Consider the following 18,882-nt stretch of genomic DNA (forward strand, 5'->3'; position numbering starts at 1 on the left):
CCGCCATCCGCCTTTGCAAACTGGTGTGGCCCCATCCGCCCAGACTGCGGCTCCCCTCAAGTTTCAGCCACACCAACCACAGGGCGGTGTAAAAGCCAAGAGAGCCTCTAGCCCAAGAATTTCTGATTTCTCCTCCGGGATTAAGGTCCAGAAAGCAGAGCCGAGACTTTTCAGCCCAAAGGATGTAAGGGGCGTGGGAGACCAGGGTGGTGGAGGCGAAGCGAAGCTGCCCAGTTTGGCAACGTGCTTAGCCTGCAGACTCAGGCGCAAAGACTCCGGGCGAGGAAGGCCAGGTCGCCCCGGGATCGCAAGGCTGGGCTCCGGGGAAAGTGTGTCTAGACACTTGGCAGTGCCAAAAGCCACCACCACCGGGGTGATAGGGAAATGTATCCTGCACCTGCTCTCTCATCCCTCGGGGAATCCTGAGTTGAGGAAGTTTAATCTTTGCTGTGAAACTGTCCAAGTTAAAGAGCCCTCGGTTTTTTATTGGGTAGCAGGAGGAACTGTCAGTGAACGTGTGACACACATGCGTACTCCCCAGCCCCCAAAGCCACGAAACAACTCCGGCAACACTGAGATTACACTGAAAAAGCAAAACAGAGCAATGCGGCGCCCTCCCTCCACCCTAGCACTTTACTTCTGCTGAGACCCAATCCCCCCTGCCCACGGGGAGTTTGTCAGATGACAGTCTTCATCACTTAACTCAGCTCCATGGGACTGTCTTAGCGTTTAAAAATTCAAATCTGGGAGAAAAAAGAAAGGCGTCAGTGAAATTGGGGCACGGTGACAGCCGGTGGTCGCTGTCAAACCTTTTGGAAGTGAGAAATCTGAAATGCTCGGGGAGTTGTTTTCCTCCATTCCGCAGAACCCTTTCGAACCGACCAGAAACGTCTGTGTTTTGTGTTCGGCTGCGCGTCCGCGCCTGTGAAGAGGTGTAGTTCTGGTAAAAGGCGAGCTCCCAAGGGCGAGACGTCCTGTGTCCCGCCTCGGCTTAAGTTTCGGTGGAAACTTTCCCTCAGAGGCTCCTCCCCCTTCACCCTGGAAACCGGTGTGGCGAGGCCGCGCGGCGCCACCCTGAGTCCTTGGCGCACCTGGCGGCTGCGCGACCCAGGCGGCCGGGGCGGGGCCGGAGGCGCGGGGGCGGGGCCGGCGGCTCCTGAGGGAAGCCCCGCAGGTTCCGCCCCGCCCCGCCCCGGCCCTGCCCCCGCCCCCGAGAGCGAGCCCGGGACCCGAGCGGCTCAGCCACCGGCTGACGCACCGTCGAAAAGTTGTGCTCAGACTTTCTGGAGTCCTACTTTCTTCCCCGTTACTCCTGCGGAGTTGGAGCGGGGCCTGGAGCACCGCGGCCGAGACCTGCGAGCGGCTGGCCTGATCGCGCAGCCTAGTGTGTCGGACTAGGCGAGGAGCCGGCGTCGCTTTCCTCATAGTGCCCGGCGCGGGTGGCGGCTGAGGGGGCCGGGTTCCCGGGACCCGGGCAACAACTTTCTGAACTTTCAGGAGGACATTCGTCCAAGCGAGTCCAGCACTGCGCGGGGAGCAGGAGTCGCGGCCCGCGACAGGTACGTGACGTGCTGACCTGAGATTTGCGCTCGAGGGTGTCTTTTATATTATTTTAGGGGCTGAAGGAGCAGAAGAGGGTCGCAGTGTCTCTTCCTAGCATCCCCTAGCTGGGCCGGGAGTAGCAGGAGGAGGAGATATTGAGGCTGGGAGCCGGCTGGGATCGCTGCTTCGGGCCGGGGAGCGGCGGGGAGGAGGTGGCTCCCTGGGATGTGGGCTCCTGGACGGGGTGTAACTCGGTGACAGAGCCTTAGGGAGACACAGCCAGGTTGTTTTGACGAAGGAAGATGTCCCTAGGGCGTTCCACCCCTTTCCTTGGTCTCTGGGTTCTTCGGTAGGAACAGGCGAAGGCAAAGAGATCTGATCTGGAGTTCAAATTTTCTCTCCAAATCTCCCTGCTTACACAAGAGACCGAGGCGGTGCCACCCTGAGGTTTCAGCACTTTCTAGGTGTAAGGACCGACTTGTTGGGTGGTTGTTGCTCAGTTTCATAAAATTGCTGATGAACTGCACCCAGGTGGTGGTTAATATCGATTTGTGTGTGTGTGTGTTTTCTCTGGCCTCAACAAAGCTCCCTTGTTAGCTCCACTTCTGCCAGGGAGTGGAACAAGCTGCTGCTGCTGCCTAATTTCAAGCTTGGCTAGAGCGAGGTATTGGTGGTGGCCAGGGCAGCCGTGTTTTCTTGGGATTTAGAAGTCACGTGAGCAGATCTAGTGAATTAGCCCAGTTCGGTCCCAGCCTCCAGGACCCATCCATTCATAAGAGATCCAGCTTCCACTATTTAGTAAGTGCTGAAGCCCAAGCCATCCTAGGAGAGAGAAAACCCCCTGGAAAAAAAGAGCCAAAAATTGAGAAGGCGAGACATTTCTCAGGAGGAGTAGTAAACTGCCAACCAATTGTTGCTTCCCGGTAGATTGAGCTGCCTCCGTTTGCTTCTCTGCAAGGGCTCTGTATCAGATTCATCTCATTAGGAAGTCAGCTGCTCCCTGCTAATAGCCATAGCAGCCCTGATGAAATTATATAGGTCATTGAAAAATAATTCCTGCTTAATCATCTTTATCTTGTTGATTAAGGAGGAAAAGATTTCCTCTCCTTAATGTACCATGTCTGCTTGCCAGGGTCACCTGCCTGACCTCAAGTTCACTTGTATGCCTGGCACTAGAAAAGGTGCTGTCCCTGAAGCTGACCAAACCGGGCGAACCACAGCTGAAGTACGCATTTGGAGAAATGCAGTGGTCTCCTTTGGACAGAAATTGAGCAGGAAATTCAGCCCATAAATTTACTCTTTAATACAGCGTATTTGTTGGCTTTAGATAACTTTTCAGATAATTAAAGGCAGATCCTTTTTGGCTCCAGTTAATCCCTTTCCACAGAGCTCATAAGTATTATGTCTATGCCTATCTTGAAATAAATTATTTTTTGGGTCCCATTTGTGGTTTGTCCTATAGCTTTAGGAACAGGATTTAACTGTGTGCCATGGAAGAGGCAAGAGAAACTGGGGATCACTGAAATAAATTCAGAGAGTGATATAGAGTGGTCCAAAAATTTAGGCCCAACTGCCCAGCTAGATTTCTTCTTTCCTCTAATATTAGAGGCTTTTAATATAGGACTTTGAAGACTAGAAATGAAAAGAGTGTTTTATTTTTACAGAATCAGAGTAATGCATTGTTGAACACTTCTGTACTTCTAAGTTTGGTTTAAAACACTTGCTCTGCAAAGTTCTTTATATAATAGGAACCTAATAGAGAATGACTACAAACCAAGAGGCAGATGCACAAATATATTATGTAGAAATTTGGAGGTAAATATTGGAAGAAACAAATGAGCTGAGGAGTGAAATTATATTTTTGTCTTATCCTTTTTTTTTTTTTGAGACAGTGTCTTACTATGTTGCCCTTGGTAGAGTGCTGTGGCACTCATAGCTCATAGCAACCTCAAACTCTTGGGCTTAATTGATTCTCTTGCCTCAGCCTCCCAAATAGTTGAGACTGTAGGTGCCTGCCACAATACCCAGCTGGTTTTTGTTGTTGTTGTTGTTGTTGTTGTTGTCATTATTGTTTAGCAGGACCAGGCCGGGTTTGAACCCACCAGCTCTGGTGTATGTGACTGGTGCCCTAGCCGCTGAGCTATAGGTGCCAAGCCTTGTCTTGCTTTTTTTAAAAAAAATTTCAGGTTAATGTGAGGGTACAAACATCCAGGTCACAATATTTGAATTTGTTAGGTAGGGTGCCTCTTGTAGTTGTGTCCTGCACTCAAAAGGTGTGCCATGAACCCTTACATTGTCCCCATTAAGTGGGGGCACATTAATCCCTCATCCCCTCTTATATTACTTTTATTTTTATTTTATTTATTTTTTGAGACAGAGTCTCATTTTGTCACCCTCAGGCAGTGCCATGGCATCATAGCTCATAGCAGTCTCAAAGTCTGGGGTTCAATTGGTTTTCTTGCCTTAGCCTCCTGAGTAGGTGGGACTAAAGATGCCCACCACAACTGGCTTTTTTTTTTAGAGATGGGGCCTTGATCTTGCTCAGGTTGGTCTTGAACTCCTTAGCTCAAGCAATCCACCCTGGCCTCAGCCTCCCAGATACTTTTAGAAAGAAACTTTGATAAATACCAAAGAAAAGAAACTTTGTAAATATAAAACAAAATTGCTTTCTCTGATTTCTGCTTAGACACTCGATCTTTATTCTGTGTACATCTGGTCTCTAAGATTCTGGCTTTGAAACACAATTTCCATCTATTTCACTCTTAATTTTAGTAGCTTCATACTCTTAGGTGTTAGTTCAGGTAGGGAAATGGGGTTTAAGAGTAAGCAAAAACTCCAGGGATTTAATTTACAGGGATCTCTTAGTGAAGATTATTACAGAAGTGAACTTTTTATAGTGCTTTATGATTAACAAAATGCTTTCACACATGACCATATTTGTACCTTGTGAAGTAATAATTTTGCAGTGGGTACTGTTTTACTTAGACCATACAGGAGGAAAACAGATGCGATTCAGAGGTAATAAGGAACTTTTATATATATACTTTCCATTTTTGCATTGTAGACTTAGACCTGAATTCAGGATTTCTGATTTATAGGCTTTGTTTTTAATTTTTTCCCTGTTGCATTTTGTGAAGTGGTTAGATGTAAAAATAGGGTCTTACTTCTTTTTTTTTTTATTGTTTGGAATTTATTTAGAATACAAAGAATTAGGTTATGCTGATTGCATCTGTTAGGTAAAGTCTCTCCTATAATTGTGTCCTGCCCCCAAGAGGTGTGCCATACATCGTGACCCCTCCTCCATATACCTCCCTCTTCCCCTCTCCCTGCTCCCTCATTCCCCTATCCTCCTCCTTGTATTAGATCATCTACTACCTTCATATTAGAATTTGAATACATTGGATTCTTGCTTCTGCGAATTGCTGTGATGCTTTTCTGATAAGAATGTGTTCCAATTCAATACAGGTTAATGCAAACGAAGTAAAGTCTCCATCTTTTTAAATGGCTGAATAGTATTCCATGGTATACATATACCACAGCTTGTTAATCCATTCCAGGGTTGGTGGGTATTTAGGCTGTTTCCACATTTTGGCAGTTGTAAATTGAGCTTCAGTAAACAGTCTAGTGCAGATGTCCTTATGATAAAATGATTTTTTTTTCCTTCTGGGTAGATGCCCAGCAGTGGGATTGCAGGATCAAATGGGAGGTCTAGTTGGAGTTTTTTGAGGATTCTCCATACTTCCTTTCAAAAAGGTTGTATTAGTTTGCAGTTCCAGGGATCTTACTTCTTATTAACCAAAATGTGAGCTTGTGTGGAGACAGGATGACAGGCCTATAGAAAAATATGTGCATATTTATATGTGTGTATATATATGTACATAAATAAAATATTTATATCCCTGGTATCTCAACAGTGTAGCAGTCCAATAACATTGAACTAACTTACATTAAATTTGGGAAGGAAAGGTGGTGTCTGTGGCGCAATGGGTAGGGCACCAGCCCCATATACCAAGGATGGCGCACATGAATAAATGACCCAGTGGATTGAATAAAGTACTTTTGGTAATGTCTAAAATTGAAAAAACTATGGAAATAGCAGTGTAAGTGTGTGATTTATAATATGGAAGTAATTGCCAAAAGAAATAACAGCTTAAAGAGTTGAGGGACCTTCTTTTGGGAAATGAAACCCATATGTGAGGAGGAGCTGGGCAGCAATCTGCTGTTTTTGTCTATGTACATTATAATATTAGATAAAATTTTATACTGTGTGCAGTGTATTTTTTAAAATATCCCTTTGGCAGTGATAAAATTTGTGTCAGAATTTTGAGCCAAAAAGGACTACAAGGATTATTGATTCCTAATTCTTTCATCTTATAGGTGAGAAAGTTGAGGTATTGGAGTTTAAATGTTTTACCCAAGGACACATAAACCTTTCCTAGTACAAGTTCACACCCTTTCCCAGGAAGATGGAAAATTCCCCATGCCAGTGATTCCTCTATTACCTTTCTAGAAAATTCTTTCTCTTCCTTATATAGGATATAGTTTTTATAATGTTTGAATACTTTATAGGACTATAGACTCAAAAGTAGTTATCTCTCATTCCTCTTATTTCCATTTAAATATCTTTAGAGTCTGCAAAAGCTGTACTTTTGTTGTTAATTGTGTAATTTCTTTTTAATTTAAAATTAGAGATGTGTAGTTTGGAACCATTTAGAAGTTGGTGGTGCTGCTCAGTTGAATTTGGTAAATAATGGAGTTTGGGGTAAACTTTATCCTTAGAAGGTAGTACTAAGGGGAGATGCTAACAGGGCTTTTCCAGTATCTGTGTGTGTCACTTGATTTTGAAGTAGGAGACATATGATATTTTATAGCTGATATAAAAAGTTAACATCTTAACCTTTCCCTTTTCTTTTCTCTTTTTGAGAAGGGGCTACTGCCTGGGTTAAAATACAGTGGTGTCATCACAGCTCACTGTAACCTCAGACTGCTGGGCTCAGGTGGCTTACCCTCCTGAATAGCTGGGACTACAGGTGGGAGTCACTGTGTCTGGCTGGCACTGCTTCCCTTTTTATTGAGACAGAGTCTCCCTTTTGTCGCCCTGGGTAGGGTGCTGTGGCATGATAGCTCACAGCAACCTCAAACTCTTGGGCTCAAGAGATCCTCTTGCCTCAGCCTCCTATATAGGTGGGACTACAGGTACCTACCCCAACACTCAGCTCATTTTTCTATTATTAGTAGAAATGTGGTCTCACTTTTGCTCAGGTTGGTCTCTGAGCTCCTGAATTCAAGCGATCCACTGGCCTCTGCCTCCCAGAGTGCTAAGATGATAGGTGTGAGCCACCGTGCCTGGCCTTTGCCTCCTAGAGTGCTAGGATGATAGGTATGAGCCACTGTGCCTGGCTTACCCCCTTTCTTTATAAATAACATTTTCTCTTACTTCCCTTCTATTTATATCACTAATAGATATCTATCTATTTTATCTATCTATCTATCTATCTATCTGTCTGTCTATCTTTCTTTGAGACAGAGTTTCACTCTCTGCCCTGGGTAGAGTGCTGTGGTACCACAGCTCACAGCACCCTCAAAGTCCTGGGCACAAGTGATCCTTTTGCCTCAGCCTCCTAAGTTGGGACTATAGGTGCCTGCCCAAACAGCCAGCTAGTTTTTCTATTTATAGTGGAGATGGTGTCTTGCCTTTTGCTCAGGCTGGTCTTGAACTCCTGAGCTCAGGTAATCCACCCGCTTCAGCCTCCCAGAGTGCTAGGATTATAGGCATAAGAATATACGCCTGTTTTTTAGAGAACATCCTTCAAAGTATGTCATTGTTCACTTGTTTTCCATAGGTAAGCTCTATGGAGGAGTCACAGATAATGAAAATGTTAAATTTCTCCCAACTTATTCTTCCTCTAGTAGTGTCCTTTCATCTTTAAGTATGCCTTCTTTCTTTCTGAATGCACGAAACTGAAGATGGAAATTATTAATATATGACCAGGCTCTGAAATAAGAGGTCATAACAGCAGAAGGTGCTGAGCTTTTAGGTAGGACTCACCTCATTTCCTCACATTTCAGGTTCTTTTTAGGTTTAATGTTTTCCCCAAGAGAAGATAGGAATTGATAACAGCTATAAAAATACTCTGCAGTTGTTGGATGAGCTATTAATTAGCTTTTATGGAGCATAGTTTTTTTTTTTTTTAACTTTTTAAAAGAACATTATTCTAATCTAGGGCATGCCATTAAGGAGTTCAGAAAACCTACTAGGTTTTGCAAAATGCAGACTGAGTGTATTGTAGCCCTTATCCTTAGATTGTTAGTTTACCTCTGTTTAAATATCAGTCAGGGATCAATTTTAGGATTTTTGGGCTTGTAGAAAGTGCCAGGAATTGATTTTCCTCATCTGTGTGTAGAAAATGTGAAATAAGATACTTTGGCTACATTTCATGACTCAGGCTCATTGAGGCAGGAACATTTCAGGAATTCTGTGGCTAAGTTTTTATCGACCATCTAAAAGAGTTGACTAATATTCTCATTTAGTCTAAGCAGTTTTCTTAACCATTTTATTAGAGAAGTATGTTTTGTTCCTTAAAATAAATATCTCCTGCTTTGTTTTCTTGAAACTTTTATTTGGAGTTCATTCATTTTAGGTTGATTTTCATTACAAAGAAAATCAACCCTTTAGGATTAAGGGGTGTTCTAAAGGTTACCACACATCCACAGGGAAAATACCTAAGTGTACCTTTACTTACAAAATATTCATTATAAAGTTAAAAAAATTTCTTTAACTGTTGATATATACGTAAAATATTAAAAATATAAAATATAAATATAAAATATGAGTTGATTTTTCCTATTTATGGTGACTTTTGGTACACCTTGTATAAATCTCTATAGATCCATACATATACACTCTATCACTATACATGTGTACACACATACCCACACACTGTACACATTTATATATTCATGCATAAGTATATAGTGATACAAGGTATGTTTTAAAATATGATCGTCAGATGCCATGGCTCACTAGTCTGAGTAACAGAGGAGACCCTGTCTCAAAAAAAAATACATATATGATCTTCAGCAAGTCAACTTAACAGAATATCTTGTGCATCCTTGAAATAATGATGATGGGTGGCTGTTATCCTAGCACTCTGGGAGGCCGAGGTGGGCAGATTGCTTGAGCTCAGGAGTTTGAGACCAGTCTGAGCAACAGTGAGACTTCATCTATACTAAAATAGAAAATTTAGCTAGGTGTTGTGGTGGGCACTTACAGCCCTAGCTACTTGGGAAGCTGTAGCAGTAGGATTGCTTGAGACCAAGAGTTTGAGGTTGCTGTGATCTGTAATGATACCATGGCACTCTACCCAGGGTGACAGAGTAAAACTCTATTATAAAAAAAAAAAAAGGAATAGGCTCGGCACCTGTGGCTCAAGTGGCTAAGGCGCCGGCCACATACACCTAAGGTGGTGGGTTCGAATCCAGCCCAGGCCCACCAAACAACAATGATGACTGCAACCAAAAAATAGCCAGGCGTTGTGGTGGGTGCCTGTGGTCCCAGCTGCTTGGGAGGCAGAGGCAGGAGATTCGCTTGAGCCCAGGAGCTGGAGGTTGCTGTGAGCTGTGATGCTATGGCACTCTACCCAGGGGGATAGCTTGAGGCTCTGTCTCAAAAAAAAAAAAAAAAAGAATAAAAAGGAATAAGGATGATGTCTGCACATATATTAGGAAAGCTGTTTCTTGATTTTGTGTTATGAAAAATTTTCTTAATAAAAATAAGAATTTCTTAAGACAGTGGGCAGTCTTTATAGTTTGTACATACTCATATTTTGATCTTTTTTTTGTAGGAAAATGCAACGTTCGTAACATGTTTTTCTTGATTATTGTCTACTCTGTAACACTAAGTCACTTTAAAAAACATCTCTATAATGTGTGTATATGACAAAATCTTTACACTTTTGGCTTATTTTAAGATGTAGTTTAAATGTTTATGAAAAATCTTACAATAGGAATTTCAATGACCTTGATTTGCTTTGGGAAACACCAAACTACCTGATGGTTATTAACTTGTTATATTAAAAACTTACAGGTTAATGTTAATTTCTTATCAGCATGATTAAGTTTGACCTCTGAATTTCTTCTTTGTGACTATTTAGGACCTTGCATGTCCTATTTGAAAAGTACACTTTGGTGCTGCTATAGATAGTAAGAACCAGCATGCAACAGTTGGAGACTGGTTGTGTTACACCTTTCTTTTTTTTTCTTAAAGTAATGCTACCTATTTGTCATGTCTTAGGATTGGTACATCACTGAGGAGTGGTCATTCCTTCACAGTGAATCACAAAGTGAGTAGGTTTGACAGTGTTTCCTGACTCAGCTTGGCTGACTCAACTTGCTATTCTCTGATCTTCTGTCAGCATAGGCATGCCAGAGCAGACTCTCAGTTTGGCCCTCTTCGCTGTGTGGATAATTCCTAAATTCGTATTCTCATTGCTGACCTTTGGGTTTTAGGCCTGCTTCTTCAACTCCTTCTGGATAGATCTACATTTATATCCTGATACCAGATTAAACTATAGGGAGACAATAGTAATTCTGTATCTTAATCAGCTGTACCTTATATTGAATAGAATCCTATAAATGTTATGGATGATCTGCCTCTTATGATATGGGCAATTATAATTTTTCATCTTGTTTCTGTTTTCAGTTTTAATTCCTTTAGTTTATTTTCATGCCATAATCAGTTTGAGCTTATAAATTGTAGTCTTGCTTATGTCACTGATCACAGTCCCTGTTGCCTACTAGGTAATGACTCAAGACGCAATGGTTAATTTTATGTGTCAACTTACCTAGGCCACAGGGTGCCCAGGTGCCTGAACATTCTGGGTGTGTCTGTGAGAATGTTTCTGGATGAGATTGACATTGGAAGTGGTAGATTCAGTAAAGCAGATTGCCCTCCCCAGTGTGGGTGGGCCTTATTCAGTTTACCGAAGGCCTCAATGGAATAAAAAGGCTGGTAGGGAGAATTTGCTCTCTCTGCCTGACTGTCTAGAGCTGAGACATTGGTCTTCTCCTGTCTTCAGACTCAAACTGGAACTTAAACCATTGGTTCTCCAGCTTGCCAACAACAGATCTAGGTACTTTTCAGCCTTCATAATCACATGAGACACTTCCTTATAATAAATTTCTTTATAAACATACACACACACATATATCTATTACTGGTTCTGTTTCTCTGGAGAACCCTGATGAATCCTCAAGGCGTCTGTGATCTGGTGCCCTATGCAAATCCTTTGCTCTGGCTGCCTGGCTGGTCTCTTCCTCATTCCCGAATGCACCCTGCCTCTTTCTTTTTCTGTATCTCTGCTGAGAACAGTCCTTCTTTCCAGCTATTTCAGTGATGAACAGTGTTCAAAGTTTAGGGATGAGGTATTGATTTGTAGGTATTTTCGCTGTCATTTGCTTTGCTTTGTCTCTTGTAATTCCCCTTGCTCTGCCTCTGGCTAAGCCTTTTCATATCTTCCTCCTTATATTAATATATCCTGTGTAGCACATTTGGGTTAGCAATTCTGAATAACGGTGAAGGAGAAGAAATATGGAAAATGAACAATATCTTTCCAGGAAATTTGAATTTGTCAAATTTTACGTAGATTGCATTCAAGCACAGTATGTGGCTTTCCTTATTTTTCCTATGCTTGAATGTAGTTTTTGAGTAAGATCATTAGAAATCTGACCTTATTCTCCTCTTGGCTGTTCTTTTAAGTTCAAAGTCTTGCAGACCCTCTGAACTTTCCACTCCCCTTCCTCTGCTTTTCTATTCCTGTCTTTTAACATAGTTTACTGTATTACTTTTACCTTTTTGTTAAGTCTTTTGTTTATTGACTATCTCCCTGAGTACCAATATAAAGCTTTATGAAGGGGAGGGATCTTTGGCTATATTAGCTCTGGCAGTCTTGCCTGTTTATCTCAAGACATAGACCAATGCCTGACATTCAATGTGTGTTTGCTGTATTGAGTGGGAGTTTGCTAACCTGGGTCCCTTCCCTCCCAACATCCCGTTTGCTACCTAGCCTTTCCTTTGCATCCTCTGGGACTTCTCTTTCTTTTTTTTTCTTCTTGTTACCGAAGACCCCTTGTTATAGAACCGATTAGTTCCTTCAAACTGTGCAACTACCTGCTTCCTAGATGTGTGTGCCTTTGTAATAGCCACATCAATAGCAGAAGTAATTTACATTCCCTGACAATTTATGGTTTACAAACCACTTTCACATGTATGATCTCCTGTGAGTTATGCCCGAGTCTGTGACAGTGATGGTAGTCTTTAGGGCCTGCCTTTCACCAAACTACACAAATTAGCAAAAATATTCTCCCATTAGGAAATGCAACCATTTTTTTTAGTACATGCTGGACATATCCTTCTCTGGGCTGTGCTGGTGCCAAATTATACTGTATATGAGGAGTGTGCCTATTTGATAACATCTTCTGGCCCTCTAGGAACAACCATTATATTCACCAGAAGAGCACCTATATGTAATAAGGTCCTCAAGTAAAGTGATGAAAATGGGAAAGCAAAAAGAAAGGAGCAGACCATCCCCACCAGATATTTATGGGGCACCTTTCGATGGAGATACTTGGCTAGATGCTTTGTACCCAGTGTTGCCCTGAAGTTTATTTGATAGCCAGTGCTCTATGTAGAGCTGTCTAGCAGGAATCGGAGGCAGAGCATGGAATTAAGAAAGCCTGAAGATGCAGATCCTGTAGAGATGAGAGCTGATGATGTTTAGATTCTCTGGTAGTAAATTGCTATCACTGTCTTTCTGGCCCCTCTCCTTGTTCAGCTATGAAGATGGAATCATTTTCTTTGTAAAGGCTTTTGGTTCTTGCTTCAAGTCATGGGAGTTCTCAATAACTATTAGTGTCTAATGATGACACAGGTATAGTTCTTGAGCAATTGGAGAACTGTAGGCATGTCACACATCGACAGGTGTTCACAAATCTCTTTTTGCTGTTTTGAAATATCACTGCCAGGGGAGTTGTATACAACTTGTTCTGACAGAGTAGTCTTAAATATTCATTCCTTCTACCCATTACTTTAAGAGAAATGCCAGCACTTAGTCTTTAGTAGTGCCAGTAGTAATTTTGGAGAAATTATAACTTTGTCAAGATGCTGATTTTCACACAGCCTATTTATTTATACATTAATATATTAGTGTCACTATTTTTAATGATGAAGGAATATAACACTTTGAGGCTAGTGGAAATTGAGGGTTAACATGTAGTCTTTGATCAGTTATGTTCTCTGATAAGTTCGTTAGCAAGTGTGCAATATTGTGTGAGGCTGTATGAGCATAGTGGAAAGAGGATGCAATTTGGATACAAATATGATTCAAATCTCTGATCTACAAATTAGTAAATTAGTGACCTTGGGCAAATTAGTTTTCTTTGATGAACCTTGTAAATAAATCCTCATTTATAAAATGGAGATTATAATGTCTATCACAGGAAGTTTCTGTGAGGGTTAAGTAAGATACCACATGTGAAATGCTTACCATGGAAGATATGTCAGTACATGGTATTGTTACTTATGTGCTGAGCCTCTTTTAGGGACTGTGGGGGAGGTTCAAAAAGTGTGCAAGATCTATGTCTACAGAGTTCCAAAAGATGCTGACAAAAGTCCATCTGACATACAGAAAATCAAGACAGTGTATAGTGAAGTGTTATTTGTACAGAAAGGAAGTATAAGAAACTGGAAAGTACAGGTCACTGTGGTCATAGTCTTCAAGAATCATAGCTGGAGATGGGGTTTCTGTGATTCCTTTGGTCACAAATTGCAGAAACATAAACTTTATAGAAGGGGGATTTGTTAGCTTACATGGCTAAAGTATGGGAGAGATGAGGTGGGTCTCATGGAATCCCAAACTGAGAACTCTTGACTCTCTGTCTTATATCTTTTTGAGTCATTTTTCTTCACATGGTTTAGGATGTGACTGCAGCAAGCCGGCAGGGGGGGGGGGTGGGTGGGTGGGGGAGGTGGAGAGAAAAGAAAGAGAACAAAGAAAGAAAGAAAGGAAAGGCTCGGCGCCTGTGGCTCAAGTGGCTAAGGTGCCAGCCACATACACCTAAGGTAGCGGGTTCAAATCCAGCCTGGCCCGCCAAAACAACAATGAGGGCTGCAACCAAAAAATAGCTGGACGTTGTGGTGCGCGCCTGTGGTCCCAGCTACTTGGGAGGCTGAGGCAGGAGACTTGCTTGAGCCCAGGAGTTGGAGGTTGCTGTGAGCTGTGATGCCACAGCATTCTACTCAGGGGGATAGCTTGAGGCTCTGTCTAAAAAAAAAGAAAGAAAAGAAAGAACAAAAACCTGATGTTCTTCCTAGTGTAAATTCTCAAAATCATGGCCTGGTTCTGGTTGGCCTAACTTCACTGATACCTCCATCCTTGTGGTTAGGGTCACAAATTACTGGATGATTTCTAGAGGCAGCCCCTTCTAGAAATACAAAGTCGGATGGGGGAAGATTAGTAACAGTTTCTTAAAAAACAAAACAAAACAAAAAAAAAAACGAACTGTAGCATTCTTGGAAGAAAGGAAGTATGTTTCCTCCTGAAAGGGAGGAGGAGCGTTTGAGTTGGTTGCACAAAGAGAGTCAGGTTTATAGAGCACTGAACCACAGGCGCAGAGTCCAGAATTGAGAAGATGGTTTGTGTTAGTGAAAGAGGATAAAATGGACTCAGTGTGGATGATATGAAGTGGTTGGTTGAAGAGTTTAAACTGATCTGATAGGACATAAACCCCAAGAACTCATATCAGATTGACATAGTCATATTGTATACCAGATTGTAGTCTTTAAAAATAGGTTTTATATTGAATGCTGAGTATTTGGATTGGTAACTTGAGGACTAAGTTGAGAGTAGCTCAACTTAGTTATATCCATTGATGGTGGATAAGGTGGCTTTTGTATTAGAGAGGCAAGTATCTATCCTGGCACTACCTTAAAAACCAGATGCTATGAAGAATTTTCTTACCTTTCCTGTAAAAAGAACCTTACAAACCTGTATTTCAGAGTAACCAAGCAGATGCTTCGGATAAAATCTTGGTTTTAGAAGAATTCCAGCTAACAAATGAAGAATGAATGATACAAATAAAATATTATTGTTTTGTTGACTCTAATAAAAATGACACATCTAGGGAATAATCATCAGCAAGTACTAAAACTGTTAGAGGTTAATGGGGGAACGAACTCTGTAACTGATAGATTGGGCTAATAACCACTGAATCCACTGGAATCTTATCACTACAAAAAGAGAAAGAACTAGATGTTGTGTCCCTCCTAATTTGTTGCAATATGAAGTAAACAGAACCATTTATGAAGTTACTTGCCAAAAAAATGAACAATATTCTGATTAAGCCTTTGGATCTAACCACAAGTTTATAAGAAGCACAGGAAAAGAAGACCACATTAAACAATACCTTAGGGCTATCATCAGCCAAATCCAGAATGTAGAAATTTCTAAGGGATAGATTACTCAGTTTGTTCAGTACAGAAATAGAAAGAAAAACAAAGAGGGAAGAAGAACTATTGTTAAGAGACTTAGGGGGACATATCAATGTTTGGATCTTGATTTGGATAAATCAACTAGGAAGTTATGAGTATGTATTAGCTATATAAAATACTAAATGATTTGGGAAATTTAAACTCTGATTATTAGATAAGAGCTATTTTTTGTTAGAGGAAAAATAGTGATATTATTTTAAAAAACAGTTCTTGTTTCTTAAAGATACATTTTAAAGTTTTTCAGATTATATGATACTGTGTCGGTTTCTTATGACTGTTATAACAAATTACCACAAACTACATAGATTGGAAAAGAGAAATTTAGCCTGGGCATAGTGCCTCATGCCTGTAATGCTAGCACTTTGGGAGACTGAGGCAGGAGGATTGGGAAGTCTGAGGCTAGGAGTTCAGGACCAGCTTGAATAACATAGTGAGACCCTGTTCTCTCCAAAGAAAAATTATTTTAAAAAAATTTCAGGTTAATACGAAGATACATACAGTTAGGTTATATAATTTGTTTTTGTAAATTTAAAGTTTGAGTTGTAGTTGTGTCCTTCACCCAGGAAGTGTGCCATATACCTGTGCAATGTACCTGTTGGGTGGGAGCTTACCTAACCCCTTCCTCTCCATCGTCCTCTACAGAAAAATTTTTAAAATGAGCAGAGTGTCGTAGTGCATGCCTGTAGTCTCAGCTACTCAGGAGACAGAGTGGAAGGATTCCTTGAGCCCAGGAGTTTGAGGCTACAGTGAACTATGGTGAAGCCACTGTGCTCTAGCTCAGATGATGGAGCGAGACCCTGTCTCCAAAAACTAAAACCAAAACAAACAAAAAAGCCCCCAAATGTATTCTTTCATAGTTCTGGAGTCCAAAAGTTTAAAATCAAGATATAGGCAGGGCTGCTCTCCTTTTAGAGACTCTGGGGGAGAATCCTCGCCTTTTCCAGCTTCTGGTGGCTGTCTTTGGCATATGGCTGCGTTTCTCTGCTCGGTCTTTACATTGCGTTTTTCTTTCTATGTGTGTCTGTGTCTAATCTTTCTCTACCTTTCTCTTATAAGGGTAGATATGTGCTTGCTTTGGCAGCACATATGCTAAAATTGGATGGATTTGCGTGATTATATTTAGGGCCTACCTGGTTAATCCAAGATAAACTCAAGATCCTTAATTTTAGTCACATCTTTTACCATGTGATAGTTACAGGTTTTGGAAATTAGGAAGTGAATATATCTTTTGGGGCCACTTTTTTCTGCCTAGCTCAGATATCATATTTGAGGATGGCTTTAAAACAATCCAGCAGTGGCAGGAGTAAAATAGAAGATTACAGTTGGCAGAATCAGGATGGCCATCCATTGTTAATTTTTAAGCTGGGTGTTGGCATTCATTGTATTATTCTCTCTACTTTACATGTGTTTGAAAATTTCCATGGTTAAAAGTAGAAGCAAGCAAACAAAAAAGGTAAACTCTCATGCCAAGATTCTTTGGTAATAAAGTCGTCTCAGAATCTGGAAGATATGATATTAACCCTGATAAATGCAAACCTCAATCAAAAAAATTTTTTCTGTGCTTTGGCATCAGAGCTCACAGCAACCTCAGACTCTTGGACTCAAGCAATTCTCTTGCTTTAGCCTCCTGGGAAGCTGGGACTATAGGTGCCCTACCACAATGCCTGGCTATTTTTAGAGATGGGGGTCTCACTGTAGATTAGGTTGGTCTTGAACTCGTGAGCTCAGATGATCTGCCCACCTCAGCCTCCCACAGTGCTGAGATTACAGGCGTGAGACACCACATGTGGCCAATTAATTTTTTATGTGTTTATAAAAATTAGGTGAGAGATTTCTAGTATCCTAGTCAATCCTTCAAGTTGTTAGTACCCTTTCAGGCTTATTTCTTTGCACTGCTTAAGACAAGTAAAGGGTAAAAGAAAATCCCTTCACTTAGAATTCAGAAATTATAAGTGAACTGAGGCTTACCTAAAATAATCCATTTTTTAAATTAAAATTTTGGTGAATGCATGAAATGGTGACGTTGTATTTGAAGACTCATTGAAGCTTAAGACATCTTTGTAAAGCAGCGGAAACTGTCAAAGAGTCAACATTTTTATTACAGGGAGGGCCTCATTTTTCAGCTGTTTTAATGTGATCATAAAATGTTCAAGTGAGCTGCACCTTGTCACATAGAAAGCATTCCCTGGCATAGCTTCGTGGTAATTAATATTTTTCTGCAAATTATTTTTAGGTAGCTCTGAAGTGTTATAGGTTTGAGATCTTAATTCCTAAACCCGATCTATTGTATTATTTTTCCTTATAAAACAAAAATAGTTAGAGTTTTTACAGTTTCCTCTCTCTCTCTTTCTTTTTTTTTTAAGAGACAGAGTCTCACTTTGTCACCCTTGGTAGAGTGCTGTAGCATCACAGCTCACAGCAACCTCCAGCTCTTGGGCTTAGGTGATTCTCTAGCCTCAGCCTCCCAAATAGCTGGGACTACAGGCATCCGCCGCAGCACCCAGCTGTTTTCTTGTTGCAGTTTGGACGAAGCTGAGTTTGAACCCACTACCCTCCGTATATGGGGCCAGCGCCCTGCTCACTGAACCACAGGCACCGCCCTACAGTTTCCTCTCTTTACCCCTGTGCTGGAAAGATTTCAAAGTACAATTTAAGTGTAACTACCAAAGCAGAGCATACAATTTCTCAAAGAGCTATTGTGGCATACCGGAGTGTAATATTTCCTAAAATATATGTGCCCAGTTCAGGCTTCAGTTATAAATGATGATGACTGTCAAGATCCTGTTATATTCAAGTTACTTCATATATACTTTAATATTGTAATTATTTGTTAAGGAAGGAAAACTGAAATTCATATGCGGAATCTCTGTTTAAATAATGCCTAGATTGTGACTTAGATCACCAAAACAATCATATTTAAAAGTTTTGCGCATAGTCTTTAGTAGTCAGTTTATTGACTTATTATGGTTTTATATTCTTGCTTAAGTGATTTTTAGATTGAATTTGTTTCTTTCTAAATCAAAAGCTTCATTTTGTAGGGGTGGTATAAACTAGTTGCAAAATAAGACCTTTTTTTTTTTAGCTCATGGAATTAGAATTTAGATGGTACATTTGTTGTTGATATATGAGACTAGTAAAATCCAGCTCCTTTTATGTTTGTCCTGAGCTATGGTACAAATTGTTATGTGTAAGTCAGGCACAGAAACATATGGCCAACTCCGTATAAAATTAGACTTTTGTGGTATTCAGTATGTGTTCATATAGTCCGTAAGACTGACTATATTTTGAGCTTCTTGTTACATTGCTACAACATTGTAACCCAGACTTATAGGAGAGCTGGAGGGTGCAAACCAGAGATTACATATCTTAGTTACATATATATGTATGTGTGTGTGTATAATTGGCTTTTCCATGTGGGTAAAATAATTGGTGAGGGGATAGATCTAAATCCTGGCAAGCTTCTTGGGCATTTTAGTTGCTTACTAAATGCTTTATTATGAAACTTGATGGTGATCATTAAATTTGTCAGTCATCCCACCCTCTTATAGTTGTAAAATCACCCAGTTAATGTACCTTGTAATAAAGGAGAAATGATATATAGAAATAATCGAGATACTGGTTTACATTTCACTTGATAAAATATCATGATAATGTGTTCTGCACTTTTTTGTATGTGCTTTTGTGCTAGGAAGAAGTATTATTATCATATACTAAGTGATATTTCTGAAGGTATGTGTAGAACAATCTTTCAGGGGCACACATTTTTACCTAAAATGAGATACCTCTTAAATTTT

General features: G+C 40.8%; 1 protein-coding gene across 1 annotated transcript in view; it reads left to right on the forward strand.

Moving 5' to 3' along the window:
• Positions 1-1,236: 1,236 nt before the first annotated feature.
• Positions 1,237-18,882, forward strand: part of FAM160A1 (family with sequence similarity 160 member A1) — a 241,812-nt gene continuing 224,166 nt past the window's right edge. The window contains exon 1 of the mRNA XM_003790218.3: positions 1,237-1,559. The gene's annotated coding sequence lies outside the window, so the exon portion shown is untranslated. The remainder of the gene's footprint in view (positions 1,560-18,882) is intronic.

Source organism: Otolemur garnettii, unplaced genomic scaffold (genome assembly GCF_000181295.1).
Source record: "Otolemur garnettii isolate 467f Iridium unplaced genomic scaffold, OtoGar3 scaffold00041, whole genome shotgun sequence".
Classification (NCBI taxonomy): Eukaryota; Metazoa; Chordata; class Mammalia; order Primates; family Galagidae; genus Otolemur; species Otolemur garnettii.